Genomic DNA, 26737 nt, shown 5'->3' with positions numbered 1-26737 from the left:
TTCACCCAGCATGATATTTCTACAGACCTTCTCGCTATTTTGTGCTTAGACCAAAATAAAACAAAAAATTGATAATTTCAAATACACCACTAAATGTCAGAACTGTTGCTAAAGTTTGGGTTTTACAGCACAAGTTGACCATGCTACACAAATAATTTTCAAGAAGCAACTCGCTTTTTGGAAATTTGTTTTCAATTAGCTGATGGAGCGAGGGTGAAAACAAAAATGTTTGTATACCCCTCATGAACTTTCCTATCAATATCAGTAATATGTATTAATTGTGTGGTTTTGAAATTAACCAACATAGAATAGAATGCATACACACAAATACACGTGGGATAATTTGCTTGTGTTGCGAATATTAATCTACTAATTAATACTACTAATTGTTATATAAATCTGGTACGCAAATGTCATAATCTAACGAAAATCTATGTGTAGATGCTTTTGGTATGTCTTATTGTGGCAGAAATGATGGAGAATGGTAAGTAAACCATGCTTATTTGTGGCTAAAATGCTAGGTAATAACTAACAGGGTTACCTTAGAATGGGGTGAGGTAAACAGAAGGGCTATACTTCAAAATCCAACATTTAATTGTGTTTGTTTCTGTAATAGTTCCCATAAAGGCCCATGCGGCCTAACATAAAATGGAAGTTCGCGAGACTCCGAGATTGTGATGATCTACGCATGCGCGACTGTGCTCGAGAGAAGTGCAAGCAGCTTGTGCCTGTACAGCGTGGGTCAAGGTCAGCGTGGCCTGGATATTCGACCAAGTACCAAAAATGTGTATGTCCACATCGTGAGCATGGGAAACCAGTCTGAAATAACAATTTAAATTAAACAAGTGGAAAAACAGTTAAAGAACAATCAATACTTTATTTTTTGATTATAATGATGACTTGGCGGAAATATGGACAATGAGGAGATGAGGTTATGCTCATCCACCCCTTAATTCGACCAATGAGAATAAACGAGGACCCTAAAAGTTTTAAATCTTAGATAGATAAGTTGGGGTGAAAGGGCATAAAAGAGGACGTGTGGAAGTAAGAAAAAAGGCTTGCTTTTGATTTTATTTTTACACCATGACATGCTGTCGGACTGATGAACTTTTCTATGGTGCAGAGACTTTGACATTTTCTTGACTTTAACTTTTGATGGGTGCGGAGTACGGATGGGAGGTGAACTTCAAGAAAGAATAAAGAGGTGGTTTTTGGGAACTATGCTGTCCTTGCTCTGTTGTCTGTGTCCTGAAATCTTGGTTATCTCACTTTGACTTATTTTTCTGAACTGTTATGCGAATAAATACAAATGTTTGAATGTAACTTCTCTTTCTCTCTAGGTTATTGAATGTTTAAATGATTTTTTAAATAAAGCAAAGAAAGTAAGGTCATGCTAGGAGATTTAGGGCCAGATGTAGGTAGCCCAATACCGGTCGGTAACTGCCGAAATTACAGAATTTCAGCCGTTACCGACCGGTATTAGACATCTGAGATGTAGGGAACATATTTAAGGATTCAGTAATTTACCGAATCATTAATTAAAGGAATCGGTAAATTACTGAATTCTTAAAATACCGATTCGGAAAATTACCGAATCCTTAATGTAGGGAGCACTCAAGTGAGTGCATTTGTCATTTAAGGATTCGTTATTTACCACCAACTACAAGTTGGTGGTAAATACCGAATACCTTCAAAAAAGCAATTATTTGCTTTTTTTTTTAAAGTGCCATGTGGCAGACATACATGCCCTTATGTCATGTATGTGTGCCACATGTGCACCCATGCACTATTCAGGGGTTCAACAGGGTGTCAATGTGACACCCTGCCACCCTTGTAAAGGGTCCCCCCTATTATCTGGAGGCCCATAGGAATGAATGGGAATTACCGATTCGGTAAATACCGAATCGGTAATACCGAATATTAGAGATTCGGTAAAATATACCAAATCTTTTTCTACATCCCATTTACCGATTCTGAAATACCGAATCGGTAAAATTCGGTATTTTAGAATCGGTAAATGGGAATTACCTACATCTGGCCCTTAATCTCTAAATAAAAAGTAAATAAATGGAGAATTAAACTGGTCTTGTTGTCCATTAGTTAACTTTTATTAGCAGATCCATTGACAAAATAGTGGGGTCTTAATGTTTCTTAAGAATAAAACCATGGTAATATCGACAAACTGCCGGTATATATAGTGTATAAATTTAGTATGAATAAGACACACCGCTAGAACCCAGCAGCTCTCCTCTCGTCTTCACTAATCCTGGGAGCAGGACGAATGTGTGTATAAATGACTCAATGTGTTATGGGCCCCACTGAATAGTAATGTGTGAATAGCTCCTAGGGAGTATGGTGATGGTTTGCAGGTTTAGTTTGGAGCCGCGCTGGATCATAGTAGAACACTATATTTCTTATGTAAATATCTATACTTTTATTAATGAAGCATAATTACTCCAAATTTGAAAATGTAGTGCCGCTTACTTTATTTCTACAGCAAAATCTTGAAATCATTGGCAGTCAGTTTATAGCTGTCAGAAAGTGGGCCTGGAGACAATGTCTGATTTGCATATGGCCATGTCTGAACTGGGGTGGCAGAGTGGGCTAAAGAACGGTGATGGATTAAACCCAGATATGTTGACTGGGTGTGAGTGTTTGATTGGTTCAGATGCTCCGTCCATCACCACCCCCTTTTGTACCTCTTGGAGACAATGTTTAGCACTTAAAATGGGTCAAGCACAGGGGATGCACCAAATGTATTTCAGGGAAGAAAATGTCAGTGTTCACAGAGTGTCAGCACTATCTGGACTGATGCTGTCCATATGCAGAGGGCATGCTGCTGCACTGTTCTGGTTAAATACAGTTTCCAGCAGGCCATGAACTCTCTCACGTGTTCTGGAGAGACGACAGTCATTTAAAATATCTCGCATATCACTCGTGGCTCACGGCGTTATCTTCAACCAGGACAGCGCTACATAAATCTCCGATTTGCTTGCCAACATCTATTGCTCCTAGTTGATTATTATCGATCTACATTGAGAATAAAGGGAAGCATTCAAAAAGCCATGTTGTAGATGAAAGCAAACTATGAACTGCTTCTTGAACATCTTTATATATTCTTTTAAGAATATATATAGTTGCGCTGTCTACTATGCCAGATCCTGATAACTGCGGGCTTTCTGAAGTGCCCAAGTACTGAATTCGGGTGGCCCCCAACGATCAGCGAGGTTGCGGGTTCCCGGCAGGAGCTGGACAGGGCCCATGGCGAAAACCTGCGGCGAGGGCTGGAGGGCCCGACCTGTGCACGGCGTTCCCCTGGTGCTATTAGGGGTTTTGCACGTGCTAACTGGGTCTTGGTGTCGTCCGGTGCTCGCCCTGGATTGTATGGAAGTGGCCATTGAATCGAGGAGTGTCCTGGTGGATTAAATAATATAGTATATATTATGATGGCCATATTGGAGGTGAGGAGACCGTTGCTGCGCACCACTGCGATTCAGCTTCCCCCAGCCCCCAACGCTCAACCGATGCCCGGTGCAGTGTCGGGGGACAACCAGGGGACAACCTTGAAGGTTGACCCAAATGGGGCATGTCAACTACAGCCTGGCTTGATCCCCCCAGGTATGCGTGGAGGACATTTGGCCATCACCAGCTTGGAGATCCCTCCAGGCTCAATATCACCCTCCATGGGTGAAACAACACCCTGAAGGCCAGGTTGAAAGCAAGAACATCAGCAATGGCAATAAGATCATGCTGTGTAAATATATAATTTATATTTGTCCAACCCTAATGGGTTCAACTTTTCTTAAAATGTAATCTTGAGTGAATTTGCAACATATATATGCAACTTTAACTACTAGTATCTGAAGTATGCAGTCACTACCATTCTTATGTGAATTTACAGTTTATCTGTTTGTATCTTTTATGTAATTCATGTTCTCGGAAGTTATTATGTAATGTAACTGGTTCTATTGTAAAGTGGAACACGCGTTTCCTCCGTCATGCCAAGGAGGGTTCACCAACACGGCACCCACCACCTGGAGTAATTTCAATTAAAGTATACAAACTCGGAGTGCGAAAGTCCACAGTCCATTTGGATTCTAGAGTCTATTGTAAAGTGCTCAGATACCTTCAGGTAAAGTTTGCGCTATATAAAAATGCATAAATAAATAAGACAGCTGGTGGCTATCTTTTATGAAGGTTATTCCGGTGACAGGGTAGATTATTTGACTTAACTATGTGGCATATGTATGCATAAATGTCAGGCATAAGAAAATATTCTTTTAGCATGCACATATATTTTGTCAGGATTAGGGAACAAAAGAACAATAAACATAGTGGGTTAACTTGCAGTTCTACAGATGTCAGGCAGACACTAACTCATCTTCCACAAGACTGCATTGTGCCAAAACGTGAGGTAGTTGACAGGAGAAGTGATATGGGGAGGTGATGTGTTTGTGTGTATATACATTTCATCAACACCAGAGAGATGAACAATACGGAAAAAGCATCACTAGGAACCACAAATTGGCAAGTCGACGATATGGCTTTCATCCGGGCAATGGCAGAGTTGGACAAAGATGAAACAAGTGAAATAATGGACACCCAGGAAGCAGCAGAGCATGCAGGTATAAGCATTGGGAGTTCATCAAAGACAGATTTTAAGCCGAAATCAACGTTTTGTCCAATTATGCCAAAAGACTGCATAGACATCTTCTCTGAGAAAGTCATCAGTGATCTCAAAACCCTATCATGGTCAAGTAGCAATGATTTCAATAAATCACATGCAAATGAAAGACTGGCTTATGAAAAGGTCATGACAAAAATAAGAGAAAGAAGCGATGTAGTTGTGCGCTGGTCGGATAAAGGTGGTAACGTAGTTCTCTGGCCACTGGAGATGTATAATGCTGAAGCGTTATCACAATTGTCTGACAGAGAATGCTATCAAAGGATTAGTGAAACAAACATCATCAATATAAAAGAAAGATACCACAGGAGTCTGTATGACTGGAAAGCAGCGGGGATAATTTCAAAAAATGAATTTGAGTTCCTACGGAACAATTATCCCATAACGCCAAACCTGTATCTAATCCCGAAAGTGCATAAGAACTCGACTTGCCCACCGGGAAGACCGATAATCTCCGCTATTGGAGGTCTTTTCGAAAACACAAGCCGATTTGTGGACTCCTTCCTGCAACCCTTTGTAAAGGACCTACCCTCATATACAAGAGACAGTGGCGATTTTTTGAAAAAAATCTATGATATCAAATGGGACTCAGAGTATGTTTTTGTCACACTTGATGTTCAAAGTCTATATACGAGCATAAGACACCAAGATGGACTTAATGCAATAAGACACTTTTTGGGAGGCCGCAGCCTAGATTTGTATAAACACACACAGATGTTACTCCAAATGGTTGAGTGGTGTTTGGAAAACAATATATTCAGTTTTGATAAATTACTGTACAAACAGATACAGGGGACGGCCATGGGTACTTGCTTCGCCCCCAGCTATGCTAATTTGCATATGGGCTGGTGGGAGGGGCAAGTACTCAGGGTGAAACATATGGAGGAAATGACAAAAAATGTAATATTTTATTGTCGGTATATAGACGACATCTTCCTAATTTGGAAAGGCAGTGAATCCAGTGCCCGAGAGTTTGCTGAAAGGCTTAATGAAAACAGTCTAAACCTGAAATTTACTTGTGAAACAAAAACTAATAAGATAAATTTCTTAGACCTGGAATTGCTAGCCGTAGACAATGAAATCAAAACCCACACCTACCGCAAACCGACTGCAGGTAACACTATCCTGCATGCTTCCAGTTTTCACCCTCCAAACCTAATTGACAGCATACCATATGCAGAGTGTCTCCGCATGAAAAGAAACTGCAGTACAACCACCACTTACAAAAACTCCAAAACAAAACTGTTCAGCAGATTAAAACTTAGGGGATATTCAGAACAAATACTAGTAAAGGCAGAACAAAAATGTGACCCAAAAGACAGAAAAGAACTACTGTTCAATGTCAAAACTGCAAAACCTAAATCTGAGTCTAATACAGGAATCCCACGTCTCATTACAGGTTTTAATGCTTACCATAAACAAGTGAGAAGCATAATTTACAGACATTGGCCTATAGTTCGGAATGATCCGATAATAGGCAAATGCTGTACCAAGAACCCACAACTCACTTTCAGGAAAGCGAAAAGTATGAGGGAAGAGCTAGTTGACAATGCCCCAGTGCTGAAAAAGAAAGAACTGCCATGGTTGAAAACTAAAAATGGTTTCTTTAAGTGCACTAAGTGCAAAGCGTGTCAGTATGGTACCAATGTTACCAAGGTAAATGTGCCACACAGAAAAACCCCACTAGAGATACGAGCGAATTACTCATGCAAAACAGACTTCGCAGTCTATGTATTGCAGTGCAGCTGTAATAAAAAATACGTGGGGAGTACAATACACCCGGTCCACGTAAGAGTGCTCCAACACCTCAGGGCCATAAAAAACAATGACCCTACGTATCCAGTGGCGAGGCATATAAACATGACACACGAAGGCAATGCAGATAACATCAAATATTTTGTAATAGACCATGTGAAAAAAAGCGTCAGAGGAGGAAATAGACAATTAGCTCTTAGGAGATTGGAATCAAGGTACATCATTCTCCTGGACAGTAAGACGCCGCAGGGTCTTAATGCAGACGAAGCACTTAGTGTACATCTATGATTCCCACAGTAATGTAAAACACAATTGATCCAGTAAGCTCCCAAACCATTCCTCCGGTAACAGAGATCAGAATGTAATCATATATATATGATATATGTCATCTATCTGAATTTGCAGTATATATGCTCACAGAACTTATTTTATGGTTGTCCTCAAAAACTAGATATCTCACTTTTTTAGCATTGCTAATTTATGCATTTAAGAAATAGCTCAATGTGATGTTTATGTATCAATAATCATACAATGTGTTGCCATTGCCCACTTGGGCTCAATTCTGATATTGTTTAAAATAAACAATCATGTGTGTTATCACACATTGAACCTCGGGATTTTCAAGGTTCATGATTATAAAACGGGCACTAGACCCAGTATTCTTTAATCTCAAGTACAACCATGATTTTTGTACTCACATGGCAGATTGAACTGGTTTATTTGCTTTAACACATTGCGATAAATAGTTTTACATGCATTCTTTTGATATTTGCAAAGTGTGCAATGCTTTTCGGTCAAAATTCATAATCGACAATGATATAAATTGTCCATTATTTACATAGAATGAAATATATGTGGTTTAATTTTAAGGTTGCTGTTTCTAATTAGGAGCAGTTGTACTACACAGAACGCTGTAACTTTCCAGTGAGTTTGTAACTGGTAGCCATGGCTACGGGGAAACCATTCTGAGATCCAATCAAATGTTGACATGTTTAAAAGCAATGACTCATTGTTTGCTCTCTGTTGTGAGCAAGGCCGTCGAAACGCGTCAATCCTAATGCACTAAGAAAAATAAAATATTTGTTTCTGAACATGACCCCACGGAGTCAGCGCCTGATTGCTACTGTTTTCGTCAGGATTGGAGAAAATATATATATATATATATATATATATATATATATATATATATATACACACACACATACATACATGCATGCATACACTAACACTCTGTTTATTTATGTTTTAATTTGAAACTTCCGTGTCAAAGGACAGAGTTGGCTACATAGAGATATCGCCAAGATATATTGTTTTATTATTACCAGTAATACCTAGGACACTGTGTGACAAGCTATTCTTGTCATGAGATAGTCGAGACATTCTTGCACAACAGAAGACATGAGTCAATGTAGTGATGAGCTCTGGCTCTTTTTTCTCTCTCATCACATTCCACTTTCCCCATTTCTAACTCTGGCTCTCTAACCTTGGGTATGTGGTCTTTGGTAGAAGTGGTGAGAGCAGGAAAAGAGCATCATTCTTGTTAGATTCCCAGCACAATGGCTGGTGCATCCTAACAATCGCAATAGCCTAACAAGCAGAAATTAACGTAGAATGAGCATTGGTTACGTACAAAGAGTATACTCAAGGAATACCAAAAACATAATGGTAAGTAGCTTTTTCTTACCATCTTGTGTAGCTAGTTCACACACACCTTCAACATGTGTAGATGTGTTGCCACCCATAATGCAATTGGGGATGTCAACAGTGCAGTTCAGGAAGGCCAGACTTTAAATTAACACATTGGCCAAACAGAAAATATAGCCAACAATACAGCTACATTTAAACAACCAGAGTAGTTCTTTTAAAATGCATATAAAATGAATTTGGAAAAAATAAAGGATGTAAGACTTCACATTAAATGTGCTGCAGTACGAGATGTTTGCGGTGATGGAGCAAGGTGGAAACAAAAATATTTGTATACCCCTTGTAAAGTCAATTCTCCATAATAGTAACATGTGTTAATCGTGTGGTTTTAAAATTAACCAATTTAGAATAGAATGCACCTACACCAATACACGTGGGATGCCAAATTGCATGTAATTGCCAAGCGTAATTTGCTAATCTGTTATTCATTTTGTCATAAAAAGTACGCATTTGTCATAATCTAATTGAAAATTGCATGACTGTGCTTTCTGTCTGTTTATTTGTGGCATAGATCATGAAGATTGGTAAGTAAAATCACGCATATATGTTGCTTAAAGCTAGGTAAATACTAACTGGGATACTATTAGAAAGGGTGAGGTAAACTGAAGGGCTTTCTTTCTCAAATTTACGTTTATTTCTGTTTGTTTCTCTAATAGTTCCTAAATTGTGGCCCATGTGGCCTAAAGAAAATGAAGGCTGACTTTGACTCAGAGAGGAAGTGAGCATGCGCGGGGAGAAGTGCGAGCTGCCTGTGCCTATACAGAATAGGTCAAGGACAGTGTGGCCTGACACTTGGAACAGATGCCAACTTTTTTTAATATCAGCATCTTGAACGTGGGAATAGGGCATCGAATAACAAATTAAAGGACACAACGGAAGAAGCATGACATGAACAATAGGCCTACCATTTTTTCAATTATAGCGATGACTGCGGAAATTGAACAGTAATGCGATGAGGTGATGCTCATCCGCCCCTTAAGTGACCAATCACGGACAGTCTAGAACCCTAAAGTTTTAACTTTTAGATAGATAAGTTAGTGAAAAGGGGTATAAAAGAGGACATTTGGGACAATGAAAGAAGCTTGCTTTTCTATCTAATCTTTGTATCCTGATATGCTGTTGGACTGCGCTATTTCCCTATGGCGCAGGGACTTAGAAATTTTTCTGAACTTTAACTTTAGAATGGGTGCGGAGTCCTATGAGAGGGGAACACGAGAGAGATAGAGAGGTGTTCTTTGGGAACTATTCTGTCTTATGCCGATTTCTGCGTTTCTATATTTTGGTAATATTGACCTTTTCTTATTTTCTAACCGGTCATGCTAATAAATGAATGTTTTGAATTTTAAACTTTTCCTTTCAGGTTATTAATGTATAATTACATTGTCTTTGAAATAAAACAGAGGTCATGCTAGGAGATTTAATCTCTAAATAAAAATTTAATAAATGGAGAATTAAGCAGGTCTTGTTATCCTTTAGTTAACTTTTACTAGCTGATCCATTGACAAATAATGGTGGGGTGTTTAAATGTCTTCTCAAATCAAAACCATGGTATTAGAAATTAAACTGCAGATGTATATAATGTATAATATTTTAGTTTTAGACACTGCATAATCTAGAAGCTCTCCTTTGGTCTTCACAGAGTCCTGGGAGCAGGGTAAATGTGTGTATGAATGATTTACAGTGTTATGGGCCCACTGATGAGTAATTTGTGAAAAGCTCCTTGGGTTAAGGTGATGATTTACAGAGAATATCTGGAGATGCGCTGCATCAGTTATGAACTTGGTAGCAGAGCATAGGTTGCTATAGGTTGACTAGGGTATTTGATGTGTAGAGTAGAATATATAGAATTTTGATGTACGGAAATTATGACTAACATATGTTGAGTCTGTATTGCGTTCTATGTGGTCTGGAAAAGGCTTCCGGAAAGTGTGGGAAGCTGGTCACTCTGTCTGCAGGCAGAGGAAGTGTGGCAAGTGAAGCCGCACATCACATAGTCTGTTTCAAAGTGGTGACATCGTCGTATGTTACATGTTTAGGGACATTTACATGTAAAAGTGGTGAATGCATAGCGAGGGCAACCTGTGAAATCCTGGGTCTGAGCATAGGGATCATTGCTTATTCTGGCTAAAACTCTACTCGGAGAGAGTAATAAAGTTTAACCTAAGCTTGAGTGAAGGGTATGGTAGAGGGTGGTGCTACTTTATCGGCAAAAGTAAAATTCTGTGGTAGAGAAGAGGTAAGCGCTGTCTACTGGAAATACAGAATACTTGCGATTGAGGAAACTATCACTTTGGTTTTAGCAAAACAGACAAATGGAGTTGCATCATGTGGTTACTAACTGATTTTGCTGTATAAAAGTGTAAATACAGTGTGCCAATAAATTTTGTAAAGGAGCAGTCAGTCGGAGCTGCAGAAGCCGGAGCAGGGCTGACATCAAAAGTGTTGCGCTGACATTGGTCCGTGTGACCAAGACAGAGTAAGGGCTGATTGGTGCAACAGTAAAAGCAGCGAAGTAATTGGTTGAGCACTACTGAAACGTATCTTGTTCTAATTGGTGCATTAGTGTGAACCGTGCTGTGATAAGCTGGTGTTACAAAGCAGTTTGTGGAAGAGTGCACAATCTTTTGAAAGACAGGAAATAATAGAAAAATTACATTTTACTATGGAGCGGAGAGAGAAAAATCTTCATGGTTTCAAAAATTGAAAAATGTGTTTAAAAATTGATAAAGTAATTGAAACGAGAGAGGGAAAATTGCTTCCTCCTCCTAAAAAGCCTGCATCATACGTGATGACAAAATATGGCTACCATACATGTATATGGTTAGAAAATTGGGCAAGATATACCAAAAATGAAGGTGCATTAGCTTTTCCAGAAGTAGGATCTTTCAGTCTTGCAGTATTAGGAAATTTGAGAGAAAAGATGATGAAGCTTGAAACAAAACCTAGACCGACTCAGTTTGAAGCTTTGGTTGCGTGTGAAGATGAAATGCATGATTTAGAGCGAGAAAGGTTTGAGGACTTTATAGGACTAAAGAATAGAATTTGTGGATTCTGGAGAGAAGCTCATGAGAATAGAATGAAAAGATGGAGAAATGCTAACATGTGTGATGGAATGTATCCGGTTAGAATGGTTGATGATGGGGTAGGACGAAAGAGTACTGAAAAGAGAAATAATGTAGAGATAGGAAGGAAAGGTTATGAGGATTGTGAATCAGGGGATACAGTGCTGGAGGAGATCCTAAATAGGAGACCACCACCATATCAAACAAACTCTATAGGTACGCCCCCAAATGCTCCACTGATGGAGGACAGACTTGCAGAAACTCAAAGACAATTTTCAAATTTTAGAGAACTTCTGGAAAGAATAGAAATGAGATATGATTCTGATGTCCCATTAATAGGAACCAGATTTACTGGGACACCCAAACAAAATGATGAAACAAGGAAAAATGAGAACAAAATAGAAAGGCAAATAGAAGCACAAACGAGTACTTCTAAATATATATGTTCAACAAATGAGTTAACTTAAAAGATACAAGAACTTACTAAAAATATAGAAGCAGTAACTGTTCCGGTAACAATAGGTCCTGTAATCCCAGTGTTTTAGAATCAGAAAATAAAAGAACCATCTTTTACTATTCCTTTAAATCAGAGTTTACAAAAAGTGAAGGAAAAGGTTTACCCAGACTTGTCAGAAATTAAATGTACTAATAAAATGACACCGCCTGACTTAACTTTTAATCAGAGTCTTCCGTATAAATTCCCAACCGGAGCAGAGTCTGATTCCATGACTCCTGAGAAAAGTGTAGAGAAAATCGATTTGACACAAACTCCAGTAAGTCCATCAGAGCAGGAATTAAGTGATTGGATTAAAACTTTAGAATTAAAAGAAAATGAACCAAAAACGTTAGATGTGGCTAGACTAAAAATTTATATGGAAGAACTAATAATTGGAACGATTGGGACGGATAGATTGAAAAGTTATTAAGATGATGAATTGATGATTATGTGTAAAAGTATTACATACAAAACCAAAAATATGCATGATCAATTTGAAGGGTTAGCAAGTGATTTTACAGAAAAAGATATAGAAAATATGAATACAGCAGGAAGAATAACTCAAATAAAAGAATTGATTGTGTTGTTGAGAAAATGGGGAGACATTGATAAGTGGAAAGTAATTTGGACAAGGAAAAGAGGAAAACAATAACAAATCAACATTAGCGTTCCCAGTAAGAGAGAAAGAGGAAGTGATAGATTAATTTCCCATGAGAGAAATACAAGGAGGAGGATATGTACTTGGAGCAGACAGGACATTTTATCATTTACAAATGACTTTCCCAGATTAAGAGAGAAACCAGTAGAATGGTATAAACATGTACATCGATTTGTAAAAGTTTCAAAAGTTTTATGAGAAGATTTAGACGGATTATTTGATATAGTAGTACCAGCAGATATATGGTCAGAGTGTAAGATCACCGTAGATTGGCCTAAAACTGAATATCCACGAGATAAAGTATCAGGTGCTCCTGGACCTGAAGTAATGCGAAAACATGAGCAAGTAATAGTGTTCCTGAAAAATAAAATCCCACCAAAAGAGACAGATTGGGTAAAGATTGACAGAACAATACAAGAAGCAAAAGAATCAGTTCATGCATTTTATGAGAGCCTGTTATTAGTGTTTAAGCAATATAGTGGATATAAGGAACCGAAAGAAAAAGATACGAGTCATTTTGTATATCGTTTTGTGTTTGGATTAAGACCAGAAATACATGATTAAGCATAATTTGATGTGGTGACAATTATGCTCAGTGGATGAGGTATTGAGACATGCAAAATACTGTAGTGATGAAATTGAAGTAAAACAAAGAAAACGTAAAGAGAAAGCAATGTGGGCACAAGTGAAAGTTGCAGAACATCAAGTAGCTCAATTAGAGAATAAAAGTGCAGAAGGAAATCAGAATAGAATGAAAGGAAATTTCAGTAAGCAAAAATTAACAGGAAATACAGAAGAACTAAAGAAGAAATATCAATGTCTTAATTGCGGTAGGATGGGGCATTGGAGAAAAGAGTGTAAGTATCCACCGAAAGTTAACCTGGAAAATGCATCATTGAATCCACAGGTGCAGAATGAGGTAATTCAACAGCCATCACCACAGCAACAGGTAGTTAATCAACAGAGTTCGGTGCCACAACCTCCACTTCCTAACAGTGTAAGCCTACAGAGATACAGTGCAGAGATAGGATTCTGCGCAGGAGATCAGGTATCAAGAAATCCAAGAGTGAATGTGAGTCTGCAGTATTGGCTGAGGGAAGACGGGAGTGAGTCGGATGACATTTTCTGACGGTGCCTGAGAGAGGGAGAAGAGTGCGTACTTGGCGCTACTCTAGAGGTAGATCAATCTGGTCCCTATGTGCATGTAAAGGTGAATGATGTAGATGTGACTTTCCTAGTGGATACAGGTGCTACCCGTTCTACTGTTAGATCAGTGGAAATTCAAAATATTCCTCTCTCGGGAGAACACATTCAAGTTGTAGGTGTAGCCAATAAGCAGATTAAAACGTCCTTAAACCCAGTTGAAATAGAAATTGGGAACTTCAAAGACCTGCATCGATTTGTGGTGTGTGACAGTAGTCCTGTTAATCTTCTTGGCAGGGACATACTATGTAAAATGAACTGTGCCATTTACTGTTCAGTGGATGGCATTGAGCTTCAAACCCCGAATGAGGATAGTTTGTATAAAATGACAATGTCATTAATAGAATCAGAAAAGAATAGTATATTTCCTGTTTTTGATCGAGAGAAAATACCTGATGAATTGAAGGAAGTAGTCAATGAACAAGTGTGGGATTTCACAGGAGAAAATATTGGCTTGATGAAAAATTTAGATCCTGTGAAAGTTTCTGTGAAAGAAGGAATAAGTTACCCGAATATTCCCCAATACAAAATGACAGCTGAAATAATTGAAGGAATAACCCCAGTGATTAATAAAATGACTGAACAAGGGATCTTGAGAGAAATAGAAAGTAGCCTCGCCTATAATGGGATTGAAAAAGCCTAATGGAACATTTAGAATAGTACAGGATTTGAGAAAGGTAAATAAAATTGTTATTCCATGTTGTCCAATTGTGCCAAACCCAGCAGTAATTGTATACCAAATTCCACATGATGCAGAATGGTATACAGTCATTGATCTATGAAATGCGTTCTTTACTGTTTCATTGCAGCCTGAAAGCCAGCCAATATTTGCATTCTGGTTCGGAGACCGTATCTTGGCATGGTGCCAAATTCCTCGGGGGTATACTGAGAGTCCATCTATCTTTAATCAATTGCTAAAAAAATCATTAGAAAGTTTAAGTATGCCTGGAGAATCAGTTCTAGTGCAATACATTGATGATTTGTTAGTGGCATCAAAAACAAAAGATGCAAGTGTTTCAGGCACAGTTGTACTGTTAAATCATTTAGCAGAGGAAGGACATAAAGTGTCTCCGTCAAAACTACAGTTTTGTCAGAAAGAAGTACAGTATTTAGGCCATAAGATTGCTAAAGGAATTAGACAAGTTACCATAGAAAGGATCAAAATGGTACAAGGAATGAAACCTCCAAAAACACAGACAGGTGAGAATGTTTCTTGGAATGGTAGGATACTGTTGACAATAGATTAGTGGATTTTTACTAATAGCTAAACCATTACAGAGATTGACAAGAGCAGATGTAAAAGATCCAATAGCACTGAATAAAGCAGAAATGGAAGCTTTCGAACAAGTCTATGTGAAGCACCAGCATTAGGAAGGCCAGATTATGAAAAATAATTTGTACTGTATTGCAGTGAGAGAGAAGGATGTGCTTTTTCAGTTTTAATACAAAGACATGGAAAAATGAGAAAACCAATTGCATATTTTTCTGCTGTTTTGGATCCCGTTGCAAGAGCATTGCTGGGATGTTTAAAAGCAGTAGCTGCAACAAGTATGAGTCTGGAACAAAGTGAAGGCATAGTGATGGGATTTCCTTTGAGAGTATATGTACCTCATTCAGTGGAGATTCTCCTCACCAGAACCAAAACACAGTACCTTACCAATAACAGAATGACAAAATACGAGAAAACAATCTTAGGTGTAGATAATGTGACAATTTCAAGATGTGTAAATGTGAATCCATCTACACTGCTACCTGATGTTATGGATGTGGAAGTAAGAAATGAAATTGATCACAAATGTTTGGATGTTCTTGAATACTGTACCCTACCAAGGCCTGATATCAAAGATGTACCATTGCCTGAATCTGATTATGTGATGTTTGTTGATGGCTCGTGCTTAAGAACAGATGAAGGCGCACTGAGTGTTGCATATGCTGTTTGTACAGTAGCGGATGTCTTGGAAGCATCTTGTTTGAAAGGAATTCGTTCTGCTCAGATTGCAGAATTGATTGCTTTGATTCGAGCATGTGAGCTGGGAAAAGAGATAAGGGTCACCATAGTGACTGACCGTCAATATGGTTTTGGGGTTGTCCATGACTATGGTCAACTGTGGTGGCAAAGAGGTTATTTGACTTCGGCAGCATCCCCCATTTGAAATGCTGAATTTGTGAGAATGTTGATTGAAGCAATTCAATTACCTGACAAGATAGCGGTCGTGAAATGTGCAGCTCACAAGAAAGGAGATGATTATATTACCAGGAGGTAATAAATACGTTGATTCAATTGCAAAATACTGTGCCAAATATCTTGCATCTATAAATCGGGATAGACAAACTGAACATGTTTCAAGTCCTTTGATGCTAACCACAGTAGTTGAGACATGGCAAGAGGTGAGACAAATCTCGGAAGAAGCCAGTGAAGAAGAAAAAGATAACAGATTAAAAGCAGGTTGTAGACAGAGAGAAGAGGATGAAATCTGGGTTTAAAAAGATGAAAGACCAGTAATGTCTGATAACATGATTTCAAATATGGCCCGAATGTAACATGGTCAAGCCCATATCGGGAGGGACCCTATGATCAGGATGTTTAGACAGACATGGTACAACCCTAAGTTTAGTATGATTGCTGAAAGCCTGTGCCAAAGATGTCTTGTATGTCAACAATTAAATCCAAGAAGAAAAACAGTTGTGAATTTGGAAACCATAGGACGGGAGGGAGGTCCATTTACAAGAATGCAATTGGATTTTATTGAGCTCTACTGTGTTCCATCAGGTGGGAACTGAGGCACAAACGAAAGAAAAACATCCAGCTCATGATCTAGTCCTTGGAGATTGGGTTCAGATAACGGTTCACAGGAGAAGAAACGGTCTAGTGCCTCGCTGGCAAAAGCCCCGACAAGTTATTCTGGTTAGTACCACTGCAGTTAAATGTGCTCGAGTCAAGAGGTGGGTGCACGCCAGCCACACCATTCGTGTGCCTGAGCCTGAAAATCCACAGGAAGAGGGTGAAAGCACCACTGACTCGGACTCTCAGGGTGAACCAGAAAAATATCCAGATAATGAAGCTCGACCTGTTCGTTGACATCTGGAGATATCAGATACTAGCTCTGCATCTGAAGGAGAAAATGAAATTGTTGAAATACCAAATTTTGAAGATTGACCTGTAAGTCGAGATTTGGTAGAGAATGATACCAGTAGGGACACTGAGCTAAGTGAAAATAAAACTGGTAATCGAGAAGCTACTGAAGGACAGTCTGAAAGCTCTGAGAGCAGGAACCGAAATCTCGAAACTGGTGAAAGGGAATTTACTCACAATGAGGATGAGCTTCCAAGTACCAGCTATGGAGATGTTCCTAACAAAGTGAAAGAACTAACCAAAGAGAAAATAGGCTCAGAAAAAGAATCAGATCCTGCAAAATTCATTATAAATGAAACTATAGAAAGATCTGAAACAGAGACTGATGACAGTGATGATGACACTCAATTAAGGAGAAGTTCAAGAAAAAGAGCTTGGAGAGTGGAGCGAAACACTGTTGAACCTGAAATAAAAAGAGTTTGAAAAGGAGATACTTGGCCAAAAGGAACTGATGGACTGAAAATTAAAGTGGTTAATAAAGCAAACACACAAGAAGATCAAGTGAATGAAATAACCAGTAAAAAGGAGCTGTTGGGAAAGAAAATAGAGCTTGTGCAAAGGCCAAAAAGAGTTAGAAGACCAAATCAAAAATATAAATCACCTGAGTGTACCTATATGTTGCTGCCTCCAATAAGTGAAGTAAGTAGCAGCCAAGAGAATTTGCATTGTCACGGTGATGAAAAAAGAAAGTGAGTCAACTGTGACTCAAAAGAAAGAAAAGGAGATTTTAAAGAGGTTTGGAAAAAACGTGAAAAGAAGAAATATATACAAAACAAAATTTGTAATCTAGGTTGAAAAGAAGATTGTAAGTGAAACAAAGGTAAAGAGAGACAATTTAAAGGTGAAAAGATTGTGAAAATTGCTGTGTAAAAAAAAAAAGGCTACTAACGAAGTAACCCAATCTAAGTGCTCTATTTTTAGAAAATGGTGTAGAATGTGGTTATTATGTACTGGATTATTAATGTTAGTATGGTTGATTCTTGCTATTATTATTCCTTTTAGACCAGACTTTGAAAAATTGAAAGCAAATGAGAGTATGAAAAGTAAGAATAATGAATTGAAAAATGAAAAATTACATGTGTATAGGCCTGAAATTCATCAAGATAAGTTAATTAGTGACTTCTCACAAAACACCTTTTCGAGATTATTATCGGAGTATGTGAGGACAATGGATGCCAGCGATTGCTATGTCTGTGTAAAATTGCTAACATCTGTGTCCGAGGGTGTAACTTACCACCATTTACTGTTAACATATGGAGTGACATGTGGTGTATTAACAATTTTATTTTATAGGACAGGAAAATTACAATATTATTATTCAGATTCTGATTATCTATTTGGAAAATTGTTGCTGAACTAAATCAAATTAAGCCTGCTAAGGTTTTTGGAGAATATTTCTTAGAAACACAAGAATTGACACGATTATGCCTTGGCTTGTAAAATGAGAAATGAAGAGAAAGTCTTTCTAAATATGGTTGAGGAAAGAAGGCAGCAATATAAATGACAAGAAAGAGTGAAACAAACTAAATCTACAAAGTGGGCGTTTTCAGATGATAATATTGAGGGACATAATGTAAACGTGGCTATAAGCATAGATACACCATTATTGGGAAAATTATGTATTCGAAGAGATAACACTGTGTATGACAATTATTTTGTGGGTGCAAATCAATGTGAAGACACTTATATCATAAAAGGGGGATGGGGATTTAAAGGTGGTTTTTCCAGGTATTTATTTCTTGTGTGGGAACAAAGCTTATTACAAATTACCAGATCACTGGTATGGCTCATGTTATGTTGGCTTGGTCTTTCCCAAAATCTTTCATGTAGATAGAGGTACTAATGGAATTCATGAAATAGGCAAACCTTTAAGTCGTAGCAGAAGAAAAAGTGTAATTGAAATAATAGGTGATGTTTTTGGAGCACTGATACCAGCAGTGGGTATATCTTTTAATGTGAAAAAAATTAGAAAATTGTCAACCATAGTAGATCAATTGTCAACAAACACAGCTGGAGGATTTTTAATGGTAAACATTGAGAAGTATGGTGATGCAAAATCAACTTGCTAAAGATATAATTTTGGCAAAAGAAGGAGGAGTTTGTGGAATTTTAAAGGTGCAACACTGTTGTACCTACATTCCTGATAAAAGTCAAAACATTGAGAAATATATTCACATGTGGGGTCCCGCAGGGTTCGGCACTGTCACCCCACTTATTTAACATCTATATTTCCCCTTTGATTCGATCTCTGAAGGAGAGAAATGTGACAGTTTTCAATTATGCAGATGACCTGCAGTTGGTCTTCGAGATAGATGGCTCCGATTGTTCAGTGGCAAATTTTCAGGGAACACTGTTGTATATACAACAGTGGATGGATTGCAATCATCTGAAACTGAACCCGGGAAAGACAGAGCTTGTCCTGACCGGGGACAGCCATAGATTTTGGGGTTCACATTATTGGCCTGTGGAGCTGGGTCCATCTCCTCTCCCCTCCAGTTCGGCCAAAGCTCTGGGATTTTCCCTTGATAAGGAACTCACATTGAAATCCCAGGTGGGCAATGTAATCTCGAAGTGCTTCCTTCAGATGCGCAAGATCAGGAAGATCCATCGTTTCTTCACTCAGGATGCTCTGATCCGGATTATAACTGCCACTGTTACATCTCATCTGGACTATGCAAACTCTGTGTACCTGGGTATGCCACTCTATCTGTTCAAGCGTTTGCAGTTGGTACAAAATCAGGCAGCTCGGCTGGTTATTCGACAACCCAGATGGCAACCTATTAGTCCTGCGCTCGAGAAACTACACTGGCTTCCTATTTCTCAGTGATGTGTTTTTAAAACAGGTTGCCTTGTGTTCAAGGCCCTGTATGCTAAAAGCCCTGCATTTATTAATGATCTACTACCTAGATATGTTCCCAATCGGGCCCTTCGCTCAGCCCATCTTTTCCTGCTATCTGTCCCTAATTTCAAACATGTCCGTCAAGTTGGCAGCCGCTTTGCGGTCCTGGTGCCAAAACTCTGGATCTCTTTTCCCTTGGCAATTCGGTCTTGTACTGACACCATGCAGTTTAGGAAGCTTCTCAAGACATGGTTGTTCCAGCCAGCATATAACATGGGATATTGGATAGCTTGCGGTCTGCTCAGTCTGCTCTTAGCTTGCTCTGTTTTCTGGTCAGCGCCATGAAGCCACCCGGTGAAAGTGCGCTTAATAAATAACCACTAACATTAACATTATTCCAAATATTACAGAATTGCATAGAGAAATTGAACCATTGGAGGTTGATGGTGTTCTTGAGAAACTTGGTAGAAGTTTTTCAGCAGTTAAAAATTGGTTTTATGAAATAGGTAGATCTATTACAGGGAAAATACTAATTCCAGTTACTGTAATAATAATAGTGAACTTAGTTTTGAGATTAAGTTCCCAATGCAGAAAAAGAAGAAATGTTAAAAGATCTTTAACCCGTTAAGCGCGCAGCAAATTCCGCCCCAGTGCGGACGTTCGATCGCGCTAACGGGATTCGGACGTCCAACGGTCGTGCGCAGCACTAGCAAGGTAGTGCACGCGACGACCGTTGGACGTTCGCAGCACTAAAGGGGTTAAAGAAAGTAATTGAAGAAAAACAAAACCGGGAAAGAGAAAAAGGTGATATTGAGATGGAAGAGTTTAAAGAGAAACTTTATCAAGACAGAAAGAAAATGGAAGAAACTAAAGTGTAACTCATACTAACTAAAAGAATTTGAAACATGTTGAGATAAAATTTTCAAAAATTTGGGAGATATTTGGTGATAAAATCACCAAAGGAGGGAGTTGATGGAGCAAGGTGGAAACAAAAATGTGTGTATACCCCTTGTAAAGTCATTTCTCCATAATAGTAACATGTATTAATCGCGTGGTTTTAAAATGAATCAACATAGAATAGAATGCACCTAAACAAATACACATGGGATACTAAATTGCATGTAATTGCCCAGCGTAATTTACTAATCTGTTATGCATTTTGTCATAAAATGTACGCATTTGTCAAAATCTAATTGAAAATTGCATGGATGTGCTTTCTGTCTATTTGTGGCATAAATCATGAAGATTGGTAAGTAAAATCATGCATATATGTTGCTTAAAGCTAGGTTAATACTAACTGGGATACTATTAGAAAGGGGGAGGTAAACAGAAGGGCTTTATTTCTCAAATTTACGTTTATTTGCATTTGTTTCTATAATAGTTCCTAAATTGTGGCCTATGTGGCCTAAAGAAAATGGAGGCTGACCGACTCAGAGTTTGTGAGGAAGTGAGCATGCGTGGGGAGAAGTGCAAGCTGCCTGTGCCTGTACAGAATGGGTCAAGGACAGTGTGGCCTGCCACTTGGAACAGATGCCAACTTTTTTGAATATCAGCATCTTGAACGTGGGAATAGGACATCGAATAACAAATTAAAGGACACAATAGAAGCAGCATGACATGAACAATGGGCTTACTATTTTTTCAATTATAACGATGACTCTGTGGAAATTGAACAGTAATGCGATGGGGTGATGCTCATCCACCCCTTAAGTGACCAATCACGGACAGTCTAGAACCCTAAAGTTTCAACTTTTAGATAGATAAGTTAGTGAAAACGGGTATAAAAGAGGACATTTGGGACGGTGAAAGAAGCTTGCTTTTGGATCTAATCTTTGCATTCCGGTACGCTGTTGGACTGCGCAATTTCCCTATGGCGCAGGGACTTAGAAATGTTTCTGAACTTTAACCTTTGAATGGGTGCGGAGTCCTATGAGAGTAGAACATCGAGAGAGAGAGAGGTGTTCTTTGGGAACTATTCTGTCATATGCTGATGTCTGCGTTTCTATATTTTGGTAATATTGACTTTTCTTATGATCTAAACTGTCATGCTAATAAATGAATGTTTTGAATTTTAAACTTTTCCTTTCAGGTTAATAATGTATAATTTTCTTTGAAATAAAACAGAGGTCATGCTAGGAGATTTAATCTCTAAATAAAAATTACATAAATGGAGAATTAAGCAGGTCTTGTTATCCTTTAGTTAACTTTTACTAGCTGATCCATTGCCAAATAATGGTGGGGTGTTTAAATGTCTTCTCAAATCAAAACCATGGTATTTGAAATTAAACTGCAGATGTAAATAATGTATAACATTTTAGTTTTAGACACTCCGCTATAATCTAGCAGCTCTCCTTTGGTCTTCACCGAATCCTCGGAGCAAGATAAATGTGTGTATGAATGATTTACAGTGTTAAGGGCCCACCGAGTAATTTGTGAATAGCTCCTTGGGTTAAGGTGATGGTTTAAAGAGAATTTCCTGGAGACGCACTGCATCAGGGGTTAAAGGAGGGAAGGTAAATACACTGAAAGACAAACACATCTTATACCCTGCCTTTGGCCATTCTGTTTTCGTTGGTTTGTCTTGTGTTCTGTGGGTCACGGCTGTGCCCACTTGTCATTTAATGTTTTGAATCACAATTAACTGAACTTATAAAAAAATTAATTCTTGTCCGGCTGGACGAAAGACATACGATCTATTAAGGCGTATGATTATTGTGGTTGTCCATTTTTCCTTCCAAAATAGGGACCACTGTTCTCTAAAACACGTTTTATGTAAGGCCTATTCGTGATTTCTTATGTTAGCTAAATTGAGTAGGCCTGAAATGTATTTTCCTTGGAAGAGCTCTTATTTGAAGGCAGTCAGCAGATTTTTGCGTGCAAGGTTAATTCGTTCACATGCTTTCCGTTGCAGGTGCAAGGACCAGTGATCCTTTCTGAGTCTGAATTGATTAGTCTCTACTGATGGTGGTGAATATGTTGGTTTTTTCCCCTTAATACTTCTCAGCAGATAAAAAGGTCCAGTCAGCCGAGAATTCTTATAAATGGCAAGATCTGATAAAACGAGATAAGAATCAGGCATAATCAGTGTGTTAATATGCTGGTATATGTTTCAGTACAGTAACAGCCCATCCCCTGCCAAAATAGCAGGCGGGCCGGAGGAAAGGAGGGTTTGTGGAACAAAAAAAACCAACAACATAAAACTTTTCAAAACTCACCTGAAAGCCGCTGCACCGCTCTCCTCCAGGCTTTTTCTTCTGGGCACATGCTCTCAGACTGCACTGCAGCCAATCATGAAGCTGCATTAAAGCAGCGTCCGGATTGTCCTGAGCGCCGGCAACGTGCGGTCCCAGATAGACTGGGAGCCTTTGCCTACTTTCTACAGCAACGCAGCTGGGGCTTGAGAGAGCTTCACTGTACATGAGGGCTCCGCTTGTCAGACGGCCAAACCCATATGCCCACCACTCCCCTACCAACAGTGTCATCTCCTGGACCCGCCCTAAAGACTCGTCAGAGTCCTGGGAGCAGGTCCAGGAGTTTAAAATAAAACTATAATAAAAAAGGGTTTAAAACCCATTTCATTATGATTTTATTTGCTGGTAGTGGCAGGCGGGGGTGTCGCTCCTCTGCTCTAATGGAGTAGCTGGCGCTTCTTCAGTACCCATAAATTAGTAGCAACTGTAGGTAGATTGTGTCTGTAAGAGTACCAAAAAAGAGTACTTGTGTAGTGCTCTTTCACATATGCATTACTTTGTGAATCGGGCCCAAAACATCTAAAATGAGAATAAAATGGGAAAATTCAGGGAATATATATATTATATATATATATATATATATATATATATATATATATATATATATATATATATATATATATTTTTTTTTTTTTTTCCCCCCACAAATTATTGGCAGTTTGGAAAGATCAAGGAATGCTCAATATGGACGAACTACTATATCTGCAATGTGAATCACCCATTCACCCCACGTTCTATCACCTGCCAAAGGTCCATAAAAACCCAAAGAGACCTCCAGGACGTCCAATCGTCTCAGCAATTGGCAGCTTATTGGAAAATGCATCCAGATTCATCGACAGATACATTGCACCAATTGTAAAAGAGCTTCCCTCCTATGTGAGGGATACACAGGACTTTCTGCGATTAATTGACAGTATTGCTTGGAAACCTGGTTTCCTACTAATAACTCTTGACGTTGTAAACCTCTATACCTGCATTGCCCACTAGAACGGTCTTGCTGCAGCGAAGTGGTTCCTTGATAAAAAACATGACCAATTTTGGGACCACAATGAAATGTTAATACAAATGATGAGATTCTGTTTGTACAACAATATATTTCTGTTTGCAGGACAGCTGTATAGGCAGGTTAGAGGAACATCTATGGGCTCGTGCTTCTCTCCCAGCTATGCGGACTTATTCGTTGGCTGGTGGGAGAAGCACGAGGCCTGGGGGGAGGCAAACGACCATTGGACAGACAATATTCTTCTATGGACAAGATACATAGATGATCTGTTTGTGGTTTGGCGCGGTAGTAGAACCTCGGCTGAGGATTATATTGCCGCACTTAACAACAACATGACCCCACGGAGTCAGCGCCTGATTGCTACTGTTTTCGTCAGGATTGGAGAAAATATATATATATATATTACCTACTGGCGGTCGCCAGTAGGTAGTTATAGTTAGGATAATTTTCAATGTTAAATCTCAACATTCTATTTTGAATAACTTTGGCGCCGGTTGACGAATCTGCCTGAAATTTTCAGGAAAATGGTCTCATGGCGGTCCGGTCCTTCCCTGAAAGTTTGGGGGGGATTCGTCAAGCGGGGGCCGAGATAAAAGGGGGGTCCCAAAACGCGTTTTCCCCATGTTAATTTCCATAGGGCGGTCGATTTCACTTTTAGCTCGAACGGCTGAATGGATTTCCACCAAACTTGGCAAAATTGTAGGGACTGGTAGCCCGATGTGCCTTTGCTATGTCTCAAGATATGTGCTCCAGTGGATTTTGAGTAATTTAGGTTCAAAAAAATATATATATCTAGAGCAGCGCTCCTGTACGCGCACCGGTGAGCGCTCCAGGCGCGACACGCGACTTGCGCGCAGGAAGCTGATTGGATCTCAGTTGTCTGTAAACATTCTAAACAGTCTGGAGCGGCCGCCATCTTGTGTCTCGGTAAAATCGAGACACAAGAGGTGGCTAAAAGAAAGGGGGAAATGACAATAAGGGGGAAGAGTACACCCCCTCCGACCCCCTAGTTTTGATGTGGGGGCCATTAAAGGGCCCCGCGGGGCCTCAAAAAAAAATTATTTTTTTTCGATTTCCGCGGGGGGCGCACCCGGTACGCGTACCGGGGAGCTTACTGAGGAGCGTACTAAGGAGATAAAAAATGACAGATTTTTTTCACAAAAAAATGCATTTTTTTATAAATTAGAGGTAGTTCTGAAAAGAACTTTTTTTTTCTTCTTTTTGTTGTTTTATATTTTTTTGTGTTTTTTGAACTTTTTGAACTTTTTTTGGCTTTTTAAAACAATTTTATAATTTTTTTGGATTTTTGTCAAGGGAAAAACAAAAAACAGGGATTCAAAAACGGCTCAACAGGAGCAAAAAAATGTGAAAATTTAGGGACTGTCAGGGCAGCGGTGTTGCTGTTTCTTTAGGGCAATAAGTTCAACACTCTGCTCCCCATAGCAGAGCAGTTCGTTACACTCCGTGCACAGAAATTTGATGCCTGCAAACTCTGGCTGTATGTTAGGGACCATTCTTCTACGGGATGGTCCCGAAGGTGTTGCTCCACCAGTGGAGGTGCTGCCGCCATCTGTGGGTAATTTCCGTGCCAGGTCTCTGACACTCTCCCTCGCAAAGTTGTTTGGGTGTCTTCTTTTGACATGCCTGATTAAATTGGCATTTCCAAAACTATATTTTTTCAGAGGATTGCCTCTGGATAAAGTACTACCACATATTTTGCAGGTTACTTTTGGAGCGTTGACTTTTTTTTCACCTTCAGGGATGTTATAAAATTTCCAGATGAAATGGATTTTTTTCTTCTGCGTAGGAGGGTCCTCATCTACAAATGCATCTGAATCACTGCTGGATGACTCTCTTGCAGCCATTGCTGTAGATCAGGAAAGTAGGAGATGAAGATAGTACACAGAACAGCTCTTGCTCTCTCCAAGTACAAAGCAATAGTGAAGGAAATGGGTGGGGATTTCATTCTTTGTAAAAAAAACTGTTAGCAACCAATGAAAAGTGTTATTTTAGGGTCACATGACCCGACGCGCTTACGCTGCGCGCTTCGGAGCACTTCCGGTGCGTTTACGCGGCGCGAACGGAGGCGCTTCCGGGGCGCAAACGTGGCGCGATCGTAGGCGCTTCCGGGTGCGTTTACGCGGCGCGATCTAAGGCGCTTCCGGGGCGCACATATGACGCGACCGTAGGCGCTTCTGCGTGCGTTTACGAGGCGCGAGCGTAGGCGCTTCCGAGGGCACTTACGTTGCGCGCCGAAGTGATGTCATCAAACTTTTACAGAAATGCATAATCATTTTCCTTATTAAAAAAAACTGATTTTATTTGTATAGTACGAAAAGTTTTGCATTATTATTAACTTTTCATTCATATTTTTTTTCACGAACGACAATAGCGCTCCGGGTGCGCTTTCTGCTAAGCTCACCGGAAAGCTTACGGGAGCGCTTAGCTGAAAGCTTCCCGGAGCGCGCACCAAGAGCGCAAAAGAAAAAAATATATAAAAAAAAGAATACTTACAAAAAAACAGCAAATTGTAAAAAAAAAAAGGATACAAACTCGATATAGAAAGGAATTAGCATTTAAAAAACCTATGAAATTCACTGAAAAAACCATAGGTTTCACACCAGTTATAGTTAGGAATTAGCATTTAAAAAACCTATTAAATTCACTGAAAAAACCATAGGTTTGACCCCAGTTATAGTTAGCTGGAAATTTTACTGATATAAAACCATTGAAATTCACACGTTATAGTTAGTCGGACTCACTATAACTTGCGCGTGCAATGCACTGCTGATGACATCACATATTACATCACTCATGACATGGTCAGTGACATCACTCATGACATCACTGATGACACCATCCAGTGAATATGTGCCTTTCTGAAAAAGTAAATATTAGTGAGTAATGTTTAAATATTTAAATATATATATTAGTGTTTCACTTTGTGTA

General features: G+C 39.1%; 1 protein-coding gene across 1 annotated transcript in view; it reads right to left on the bottom strand.

Annotated features, from left to right (window-relative positions):
- MIGA1 (mitoguardin 1) overlaps positions 1 to 26737 on the bottom strand; it is a 725941-nt gene that overhangs the window by 151932 nt on the left and 547272 nt on the right. The window lies entirely within an intron of this gene.

Source organism: Lissotriton vulgaris, chromosome 1_1 (assembly GCF_964263255.1).
Source record: "Lissotriton vulgaris chromosome 1_1, aLisVul1.2, whole genome shotgun sequence".
NCBI classification, from domain to species: Eukaryota; Metazoa; Chordata; class Amphibia; order Caudata; family Salamandridae; genus Lissotriton; species Lissotriton vulgaris.
The sequence above is the reverse complement of the archived record's forward strand: the minus strand, read 5'-3'. Positions and strand labels throughout refer to the sequence as shown.